The sequence below is a fragment of the Pleurodeles waltl genome, chromosome 4_2, assembly GCF_031143425.1.
Source record: "Pleurodeles waltl isolate 20211129_DDA chromosome 4_2, aPleWal1.hap1.20221129, whole genome shotgun sequence".
NCBI lineage: Eukaryota > Metazoa > Chordata > Amphibia > Caudata > Salamandridae > Pleurodeles > Pleurodeles waltl.
The window spans coordinates 930,088,763-930,100,838 of NC_090443.1; positions in this window are offsets into that span (position 1 = coordinate 930,088,763).

The window sequence follows — 12,076 nt, forward strand, 5'->3', positions numbered from 1 at the left end:
TTAGTGATATCTCTACAAATTCACATTGCAACTTTATTCGTTTTGACCTACAATTATCCTGATAAATATTATATATTTTTCTAAACACTGTGTGGTGTATTTTTGTGGTGCTATATGGTGGTATTGTATGATTTATTGCACAAATACTTTACACATTGCCTTCTAAGTTAAGCCTGACTGCTTGTGCCAAGCTACCAGAGGGTGGGCACAGGATAATCTTGGATTGTGTGTGACTTACCCTGACTAGAGTGAGGGCTTTTGCTTGGACAGGGGGTAACCTGACTGCCAACCAAAAACCCAATTTCTAGCACTTGTCTGTTACGCATATCACTTTCAATGACTATATTGGAGATAAAGACACATTTGCAACTTGTACACACATATGGATATGATGTAACTAGGAGAAAATACCACTTAGAAACACCATACTTTCCTTTGAAAATGGATGTAGTTTTGGACTTGTTTTGTAAGCACAACAACATACAACATACATTGATAGACTATAATGAGCCGAGCCAATGCAAGGGATGAGCCATGGAAAACTACCGACCATCTGACTATACATATTGCATTATGTTAGAAGGTTGGCTACAACCATTCTGCTAATAATTTGTGCGACATATGATATTTTGTTTAGTCAAAATTAGCTATATCTGTTTTGCCAAGGTTGTTGGAGCATTGTAAATGTCTAACTTAAGGGCAGGACTCCATTAGTGATTAGGGAGACATACATAGGTCTGACTTCTGAGTCTTCACTCCACCATCGATTACAGTCAAGCCATCAGGATGATGGATTTGCAAAACCTTCTCCTCCAAGGGAAAGAGTTGTAATGGGGGGCTGGGAGAACAACGACCAGTCCTCTGGTCTTCCAGGTGACTCTCAGAGGCCAATGAGCAAACTTTACCCCCCAAGTCGTTCTACCTCTTCCTAATTTGTTAGTGTGTGCACAGGTTGTTAGCTGCAGCATTCACTCTGTCAACTATTCTGGCCCACATTTGCCTTTTCTGTGAAATGGTACTATTTTGGACTTGTACTCCAAACAATTATGGCTCAACTCTAATGATTTCATCCACCATGACAGACAAGTCTCCCTGTGAAAAAAAAGGGAATTTCTCCTCCCTGCCAAAGTGAACCATTGGGAAAAACTAAACTAGTGCCCATAAAGATAAGGGAGAATCAACTAAATTTGATTAAAAAAAATACAGAGGGAGAGTAATACAGAAAAAACACCTGTCTCCTATATGGCAATTCCTGCATCCAAATGGTCTTCTGCTGTGTGATAGCAAAGGGTCATGATCTGAGCTGGAGTGTGTTTTATAGTGTGTTTTTCAGGTGTTCACAATTGTCCAATTTACAACAGGTGTGGCCAACTAGCATCCCACCAATGGCCACAGCCATAATACTATACTGGCTTGGTCCCGCTACGGACTCCCACTGTCATGGGCCCACCACTGATACACTGCTCGCACAACTGTGTGATCTAAATAGGCCTGGTGGGATGCCACCATCAAGACGGCCACAGGGTGCTAATCGTCGGCATTGGAGTACACCGCGTCAGCTGCGGGATGCCGCTGGCACAACTGGTGCAACAGAATACACTCCACGGTGGCGGTCTTTGGCTTAGCCGCAATACATCCAAATATGGTGGACGGGAGACTACTGACGTGACGGTCTTTTCGGGCCTGCTGCTGACTGGCAGTAATACCACCAAAATCTAAATCAGGACTATAATGTTGATCCTGGCATAATGGGGATAATCCGTAGCACATTGTTGGTATCCATATCATGATGAAACATCTCTTTCATACAATGCAAGCCAGGACTTTGTTTCAGAATTTAAAAAGGACCAAGGTCATCTCCTCAGGCTCACAGGCACTTGAGACAGACTCGGTCAGATTGGACCAGTTTAGGGCAGCAGGGCAATGGTGGCTGCTCTTTCCATGGTCTTTGGTTCCCTGAAGGGAAGCAGGGTTGTCTGGGCACCAGCAGGAGCAGCCCAGATAATGGGCATTCTCGAATGATCGCCATGTTTCTGCCGGCTGCCTCATGATGACTGCCAGCGCACTTCATTTCCTTTCCTCCAGCCCCAGTGCTGATTTTATCCACCCTCACATTCCCTTCATGTTGCACAATTCCAAGAGTGTACCCCTCTTGTATGCTGGAGCTGGCAGAGGAGTTGTGTTTGCCCGAAAAACAGGTAGGCAACTTTGGCATCAGAAATATTGAGGGCAGGTAAAGTCAAGATGGAGTTGGTTCCAAACTGCTGGCTCATTCTGGGGTGGGGGAGCAACATGTCCCTAGTGAAGCTCTGTAAATGTACGCTACAGCAATTGTCCATAGCCTAACATGGTACTCCATTACACAAGGCTGGGAATGCCAGGGGGGATGGTGGTTGCACTAGGGGACCAGGGTACGGCCCTGTTTGCCCAGGTCCATCCCCTGTTTGGGTGCCTGGGTGGATCCATCTACTGAGATACTCTTGCATGGTTGTTTTTGGAAGGCCAGTTTTCATGCTGGCCCAAGCTCACTCTGTCTTGAGGGAACGGGTGAATTCATCTTGTAAAGTATAACATATTGTGGGATCTGCCAGGCAGCTGGCCCCCTACCCCCCCACGGGTGAACTGACAGGGGACCTGAGGGATGGTCAACCATAACAGTTTTTAGAAATGTGAGAATGTGGTAGGAGATTCCCATGTATTAGTTGAATCAAATCAACAACCACAATACTGTAAATTACTATGAAATGCTTTTACTCAATATATCATGCTTTTGATGTCTATTAAGTACAGACTGAGAATGTAATATATTTACAAACACAAAAATGGCAGTGAGTATTGGGTCATTTTTGCGAGACTGGAGTTATGGTTTACAAGGGTGATTATGACGTGGTGGGCTGGATTATGACTGGTCTCAACGCTGATCTCCACCTGATTTTAATAGCCCTAATGTGCAGGAGTTTCCTTCATGTACATGGGGGGCATTGCTAATTTTTAGCCCTGTGCCCACCATCCCTCACATGTACGTAAATGTCTTGGTTTGCAAATGTAATGTGACAATTATAGTTGCAGTAAAGGCACCACACCTGCAAAGTGATGTACTCACAAATGAAATTACACCAGTAGTTTGCAATTTTATGTGTCAGAAACTCAACTGGCATTGTCAAAGTGCCAGAGAATGTTTTTTCCAGAGTAGTCATGCCTTGCACAGTAGAAGAATGACTGGTGAGGGTTAACAATTTGTCAGGCACATTTAAAGAGTTTTTCCTGTAAAGAGCAGATGTTAATCTTTTAGAAGGGAGGAAATGAAATTAAATTAATTACAACCCTTGTACAGGGAGTAGAAATCAATGGTCTATGTCTAAGTAGGCAGTATAGATTGCTTTCCCACTGCCAATTTCCAGTCGCGGCTCGCACTTAATGGGTGGGGCTTGGCATCATGCATGCGTGCGCAGGGGAGAAGGGGAGACAAATTAAATTTAAAAAATAATAAAACAAAAAAAACACTTACCTCCTCCGCCGCACGCCACTCCATCCGCTCTGCTCTGTTTCCTCATGGCTGAAGACACAGGCTCCAAGCCTGCCCTGTGGCCAATCCTGATGCTGCTCAGAGCAGCGTCAGGATTGGCTGGGAGCGTCCAGCCAGGGCGTTTCCAGGCAGACTGGAAGTCTTTGCAGACTCCCTCCAGCCCATCAACAATGGTGATGGGCTGGAGAGAGCCCTGTGTGCATGTGTGTTTGGCCGGCCCGAGACGGACGGCCAAACACACATGCGCTCTAAGGGAGAGTGCACTCCCCCTCAGGACACGTCACCCTTATGTCCCCAGCCCATTTTCCTAAAACACGATCATAAACACAGTTTGGGTGATGCTCCTCTGCCCCTACTGAGGAGCCGCCCCTGCCAATTTCCATAAAATAACACAACTGAATTGCATAAGTAGCACATGCAAACCTTAATATCCACCCTTACTTTGGAATAACGAATATTCGCTAGTTGGAAATGCTATAGTTGTTTTTTCTTTTTGCTGATGTTGTTTCATTGAGCTTACAACTGGGAGAAAGGCTGCTGTATTCAGGACCCGCTTTAGCGTGGTTGGTGACACCCAGTGTGATAATCTATTTCCACCCCTCCCACCCCGCATGACCTCTTCTTCAGATTCTCTCAGTATCACTCCACAAAGAGCCCTCCTCTCTCCATGGTCCCTCTCTCACATACAATTAATTTATTCTGAAGCGCTATTAAAGGCTGGCTTTACTAATTAACTCTGGTAAAGTACTAATTTGTTATTTGCAGCAGGCAGTGCTAATTTGGAGCTGGTGGTTTCTGGAGCAGCCATTTATTTTTCTCCCTTAAGCATTTACTGCGAGCAAAAAAGACACATATGGGAAAGACAGAAGTTGAGAAACAAGCATTTGTAATACAATGGGTTTCGCGTTTGCTCGGGTTAGAGCTATTAGCGTTGTAAATTTTAACTGGATTTTTATTGCCACATAAATTGAAAATAAAAAGTAAAACAGATGACAGAAGCAAGCTGATTCAAGGCGCCACTGCCGCCATGAGCGTGAGCACAAGAGTTTTTGGATCCCTGTGTGAATGTCTAGAAAGGATCGCGGCTGGGATGAAAGGCATACCAAAACCAGAGGAGTGGCCATCACACGCTGTAACAGGAGGAAGCATGATGTACTGTGATGGCCAACAGAAATGTTCACTTAGTTAAAACGCCTGGGGAGGGAACTCAGCACACAAAGGAGGGACATTTCACAAAATGCACCAATAAAAATGCAGCATTTAAGACCAGCACAACGCAATAGCAAGCGTGAGCGTGGTTAAAAGCCCATTGAGAGATTACAACAAGCTAGAGCGCTTGCCTGCTCGACCCTAACAATCGCTCTTTCTGGGCCAAGAGCTACTGTTCTGACAAATTTGGTGTAATTCCATCCAGTGGTTTTTGCACTATCACTGTTAAATGTTTCCTATGGGTATTAACATTGTAAACGCTCTAAATTTCACCCCCCCCCCTCTTATCTTGGTCCCTGCTTGACGGATCACCCCTTAACTTTCCACACAGCAGCTCACTTGACTGTCAAATTGTTTTAGAAACTTTTGTGAAGATTCGTCAAGCGGCGCCAAAGATATAGGCAAGCAAAAAACAACCTTTTCTATTGAAACTAGGTCCTGACTATAACTACCGTGCTACTCAGTGATCTATATGTGTACGTATGTATATATATATATATATATATATATATATATATATATATATATATATATATACAGAGAGAGAGAGAGAGAGAGAGTGTGTAGTTTTCTTTTGTTTCTTTGTTATCAGTTGGTCCAGACTCTGCATGTGAAGCAGTGTGATCTTCTGCATGACCCTTCTGGCCAGTGAGAGGTGGGAGTCAAACCATATCTGCAAAGGATTCTGGAAGGACACATGCAATTAAATGCTTTCAACTTCAAGTCCCAAAGCATAATTTCCCTATTATTTATTGTATCTTTTTAAACAAAACTTTAAAATGTAATAACTGCAAAGATAATATCGGTGCAATCAATTAATCACTAACATGTCAGCTCTGCCGTAAGACCAGGTTTACTTGCAACATATTTCATTCACTTCTTTGCTCTTAATGTGTATTGCTAACACAGCTTTAGTTTCAATTTTTAAAAATGTTTCTTTTTTTGTTTAGACAGATTGTCTGGGCTGTCACATTCGGTAGAAGTGTGTAAGTGTGGAGTAACACTGCACTAGGGGCTGCAGACAAGAACGCAGCAAGGTGCACAGTATCAGCAAGACATTATTCAGAGGGCCAAAAGGAAGGGTTACCTGCTTCGCTCCATTGTCAACATGTAGCCAAGGAATACTGCCTCAATTTGTGACAATTTAGCAGTTTACCCCAGCCCCCTCCCCCCAAACACTGCTGCTATCAGCTGACCACAAAGGGTGTCCCATGAGCAGTCACGGCTCGCAGGTGTTAAAGGGGGCGGGCGAAGGGGTGCACGGGGGTCAGGGGTGTCAGTGGGGATTGCGGGGTGGTGGATTAGTAACAATTTTTTTTTTACAAATTTACCTTGGCTCCCGTGCCGTGTGCCGCTCCTCTGCTGGCTGGAGGCAGGCACAGGCTTCCAGCCTGCCCTGTGGTCAATCGGATTGGCTGGGAGCCCCCAGCCAGGGTGCTCCCAGGCAGCCTGGAGCCTGTGCAGGCTCTCTCCAGTCTAGCAACAGTGATGCTGGGCTGGAGCGAGCCCTGTGCGTATGTTTGTTTGTCTGGCCCGAGACGGCCAGCCAAACACACATGCGCTCTGAGGGGGATGCTGGAGGAGTGTTGATCACTCCTCAAGCACTCCGCCACATAGCACCTCACCTCCGTGTCCCCTCCCCTTTACAAGGAAACAATAACAAACACTGTTATTATTACCTTGTGAAGGTTTAGCAGATATCTCTGCTGGCGGGGGGGGCGACACTCCTCCGCCCTCATGGAGGAGCCGTCCCTGCCCATGAGTAGATATTATCTGATGGTCTCAGAACACTAATGAATGCACTGGCTATACAAATCAGATCTTGAACTGGCTGTTTTCTGGCGCCCAAAACGATGTTTGAAACAAGGAATTCAGAGTCTATCTTTCCCCAAAGCGATTTTCCAGAGTTCTTTGTGCTTGTTCCTTTTTATTAGGACTGTGTAAAGCCACCACTATGAGCGGGTCCCTGTTGATTTTACTAGAAACTATCCCTATGTCGAAGGAAGGGCAGCTTTCCCCAAATTAAGCCAAAGAGGACCTTATGACAAAATAGAATAACTAATATCAAGGTGAGGGGGAGTCCCAAAATGAAGCTTGACAGTCTTTGGGTCGATGAGGGCTTCTACAGAACAAACAGTAGAGCCCTTCAAATGTATCTACCTGTCAAACACTGACATTTTATACATATTGGTGTCTACACAGGCCATTCTGGGTTGTTCTAGAAATGGCATAATACTTTAGTGGATAGAAGCCAAATTATTTTAGGGGTATTTTCATCTTGTAGTGTGAAAGTAACTTGGGGATATATAGTATTCATAAGTGAAGTGTGAGTAAGTATATTTAATGGAGAAATATGAATTGCAGATGTGTAGTTAATCTACATCATAGTATTTGATAGTATAAAATTCTTATGTCAGGATATGTTATTGTGTCATCGCTTGGAACAGGTAAAAGATTCAAACACTGTGAGAAAGTAGCCTCTTTCTAGCATGATTACTCAGACTTTTGGCATGTTTGTGAGTGTGTGTCAGTATGTTTTTACTGTGTCACTGGGATCCTGCTAGCCAGGACCCCAGTGTTCATAGATAAAAACCTATATGTCAGTGTGTTTTGCCTGTCTCACTGGGATCCTGCTAGCCAGGACCCCAGTGCTCATAGGATATGCCCTGATGTGTATGTCTGTGTAGTGCCTAACTCTGACAATGAGGCTCTGCTAACCAGAACCTCATTGCTTATGCTCTCTCTGCTTTTAAATTTGTCACTTTAGGCCAGTGACTTCATTTACCAATTTCAGTTGGCACACTGGACCCCCCTTATAAGTCCCTATTATATGGTACCTAGGTACCCAGGTTGTCGCGTAGGCTCTCATTATCCTAATGAGACTACTGGATTTTTGGCAGCAGGATCGTTCGCAGTGTGGGGGACTATGTCTGACCCACGGTGAAGGACCCTTCTCACCCCAAATCCGGGTTATGCTCCGGCTAACTAGCAGTGCTTCATCTCTCCCAAAGAGAAGAGACAATTGGGCAGCCGAGCGCATGACATCTTAGTGCTTCCCAGGGAAGTCATGGTCACTCAGGTCACAACCAGTTCTCTCATACAAAGTGCGGTCTCATATATAAATGACAAAGGCAGTTTGAGTTTTAAAGATTGGTTTAATAAAATGACTGCATTTTAGATAACAAGGCGTGAGCCGCAAGAACCAGAACCAGAACCATACAACACAGTAGGATTGAAATAGTAACGAGGAGAGTGAAACATAAGGCTATCATATTGCAACTAAATTATGGTCTCTCTAAGTTATATTTTGAGCACAGCCAAAATGCCGAATTCATATGACAATGTCAATTTAGAACAAATCCAATTCAAACAGTGGTCATGGAAAGCAGGAGATTCTCCACTTCGGCAGCAGACAAAACCGGAAGTTCCACGCCAAAGACTTTTAGGGAGCAGGTGTGTTCCAAGGCCCCAGTGTCAACCAAGGCAGCATCCCGTGAATGAGTTAATATCAACTTCCTCCAGGCAGGGTATCTCGTAATCAGCTTCTCGAAGCAAACACAGCCGCAGCGCGCATGTCTGGTAATGAGCCCTCATCAGGAACATCAACAGATCAGCATCAACCACTGGGGGGCGCTGCTGTGAGAGACAGATGTCTAGTGCATGTTCAAAAGAGCACCAATGTCACCGAAACACAGGCTGCACACAATCCAAAACTGGTCTAAATGACAAAGACCAGTCACGCTCCAAATGTTCCAGGAGTGCTGCTCCAAAGTGCTGCATCATGCGTTCACGACACAGCTGCGCTGATGGGAGCGCACACATTCATCCTTGTTGCGGCGGGACGGCCATTGCGGAAAAACAACAGCAACAGCAAAATGCCGGCTAATAAAGCCAAAGTAATCGGAAATCCCCCAAAAATGCTTCCGAAAATTGAATGAATAGCCGAAGGTATTAAACCGAATATGGAAGAGAAGGTGTGAACGAAACCAACACCAACGGCTTTGAAAAAATGTGCTAATCCAGCCGTGCTGGACGTATTAAATATGCGTCCCACGAGTTCACCAAAGTGGCTCGGAAAGTTGGTATTTAACAGGGACTGTATTTCCGCTGATGACCTTGCCACCTGAAGTGCTTTGGTCTCACGTGCAGATGTAAGGGCCACATGCTTCTGAAACAATAAATCCTTCAGTCTTCTAAACTTGTCAAAATTCACCTTGGAAGTAGCAATGTGAGGCCAAATATCCGCTACCTCCCTAATTTTAGTGGGGGGAAAACAACACACTCCTGCAGCAAGTAACAACCTTAGTGACTGAAACAACGTAAACTATTCCGGCCCGCATGCCACAACAGTCTTCACTATTGAGGAGGACGTAGCTGCCGTTTGAAAGCACCTGGAATGTGCGTTTAATCAAGGGGACCGGAACTCCCTTCAGATAGCAAGCCAAGTTCGCCACCGAGGCATTACACGCCCCATGCAAGGACAGCTACTTACAAATCATCGAATGGCTGACCGAAGTCTCGCATTCACTACCGCTAAGAAAGACTTCTTTCATACCAATGAGACATCTGTATAAGAAGGGAAGCTACCACACCTCATGGATGTAACTAGTTCCCAGACAAGAAGTGAATTGTAATGTAGAAATAGGCAGATTAATAACCCCGTGTATTAACCACCATGCAGAGGGAATCTCGGCCAGGGTAAAAGGCAATCTTTCTAACTTTTCAATGTTAAGCATTAGTTGTTGTTGTCGCGTTAAATTAAAGGAAAAAAATATTTCCCTGGCACTGATGTGCTGCCACGGAACGCGGCCCGCCTTCAATGTCTGAAGTGTCCAACCCAACTGCATAATGGACCTGGTCTGACTCTGTCCATGATATAAAGAAGACATATCAGATCGTATAATGTCTATAGCAGAAGAAACAATGTTGTTAATTGTATATATCCGGTCGGACAAGGTGTGAATACCATTATCCACAACAGCTAATGCCTTTTTCAAATTTTCCTGATCTATCTGCCTTAACCGGGCTGCAGCCTCCTGCTGGGAAAGTTTCCATATTTCATTGTATACTTCATACAAGAAACACTTTCTACGTGGTGTCTTCGGGCCTGACAAAAAATCTTGTAAGTCAGTGTTATTAGACAGGAGAGTGAGATGTGTCTTAACGGCATCTAGCGAGGATGATTTTAACCATTGCTGGCACAATTTTCCCACACTATGGCGGTCATTACAACATTGGCGGTAAAAGCCGCTTACCGCCGTGCAGAAGACCGCCAACACACCGCCGTGGCCGCGGAATCCGCCACAGCTATTATGACCCACAGCTCGGAACCAGCAAAAATACAGACACCCACACAATTCCGCCACACGAAAGGTCAGTGATAAACTGGCGAAAACAAAACCTCCACCGTCATGCCAACAGAAATACGCCCACACTATCACGACCCACGAATCTACGTGGCGGTCTTTCAACCGCGGTATTCCATTGACGGTACACACCGCCGTGCTCAAAATACACACACATTTACAAAACACAGCCACATTGGACAAATGGAAATACACACACCTGATACACATACACACACCACTCCCACACACCCAATACAATATAAAACACACACCCACATCACCCACAAACCCTTACGACAACAAATCACGAACGAAGGCCAGAGAGAGACACCACCATCAACCATACTAGCATCCACAGGCACACAACACCATCACCCACATAACTTCCACGCACCGCACACTACACACCACTAAATATCATCACATTTATCACCCCACACACCACCCCACACATCACCTACACCGCCCCATGGCATGGCAAAGACACCCCAGGTTTTCGGAGGAGGAGCTCAGGGTCATGGTGGAGGAAATCATCCAGGTAGAGCCACAGCTATTCGGATCACAGGTGCAGCACACCTCAATTGCAAGGAAGATGGAGCTATGGCGAAGAATAGTGGACAGGGTCAACACAGTGGGACAGCACCCAAGAAATCGGGAGGACATCAGGAAGAGGTGGAACGACCTACAGGGGAAGGTGAGTTCCGTGGTCTCAAGACACCACCTGGCGGTTCAGCGGACTGGCGGCGGACCCCCACCTCCTCCACCACAACTAACAACATGGGAGGAGCAGGTCTTGACGATTCTGCATCCTGAGGGCCTCGCAGGAGTAGATGGAGGAATGGACTCTGGCAAGTCAAATCTTAACTATTACATCCCCCACCCTACCTGCATGCCAGCACATACCCCCACCCTCACCCCATCACTCTAACTCCTCACAAATGTCCCAACATCACAAACCACACATCATACCATCAAGCCCTGCATGCAACAACAAAGCATGGACACCCATCACTAAAGCATGCCCACTGCACATACCCATACATCCCCCTAAACCATCATCACACAAGGTCCCACCCAGGAATGCAAGCACTGGGCTACAGGGTCACCCACCCATTGCACACCATGCCACACACAGATGTAATAACCATCCGTTTATACCCCTGCATGACCCCTACCCAACATCACCGGACAGGAGGGTCCACACATGTCCACACCACCAACAGAAGAGGCCCACAGTGATGACAGCACCTCTGTCCAGCTGGATCTAGATGACCAGCCCGGCCCATCGGGGATCTCGGGACAGTCGGTTCCCCAAGCCCAGTCACAGGCCACCACAGAGCTTCCCCCTCTGGAAACACCAGCACAACACCCACCCAGCGGGCCCATACCTCTGTCCCCAGGACACGTCAATCAGCTATGTGTCCACCACTACAGGGGACCCAGGCTAACCCACCACCCCAACAACAACAGGGACCTGGGGGCAGTGGGCACATGGTCCAGGGGACGGAGGCCCAGGAACACAGGGGAACTGGGAGGGCTGCTGTGCGACCGGGGGCGGACAGGCCCAGGGAACCCACTCCCCACAAGGTCCTCTCCTCCATCATGGGAGCCTACCACCACTCCCAGGAGACGATGGCAACGGTACTGGCCAAGTTTCAGGAGACCCAGCGCCTGCAGGAGGAACAGTATATGGGCTTCAGGGAGGAACTCAGAACCATCAATTCCACCCTGGGCACCATCGTAGGGGTGCTGAAGGAAGTACTCAACACCAGGAGGGACACTGTGGCACTACAAGGGGCCCCTGACACTAGCCTGGACGATGAACTGCCCACCACCTCCGCCAGCGCTAGTGGACAGGACGCCCCGCCACAGGACCACCACACCAGTACCCCACCCCCTGCAGAGGGAGAACCACCTCGCAAACGGTCCCTGAGTTCCAGGATAAAGACAGAGAACGATTCCAAGACCCCTTCCAAGAAATGAGACCTCCCTG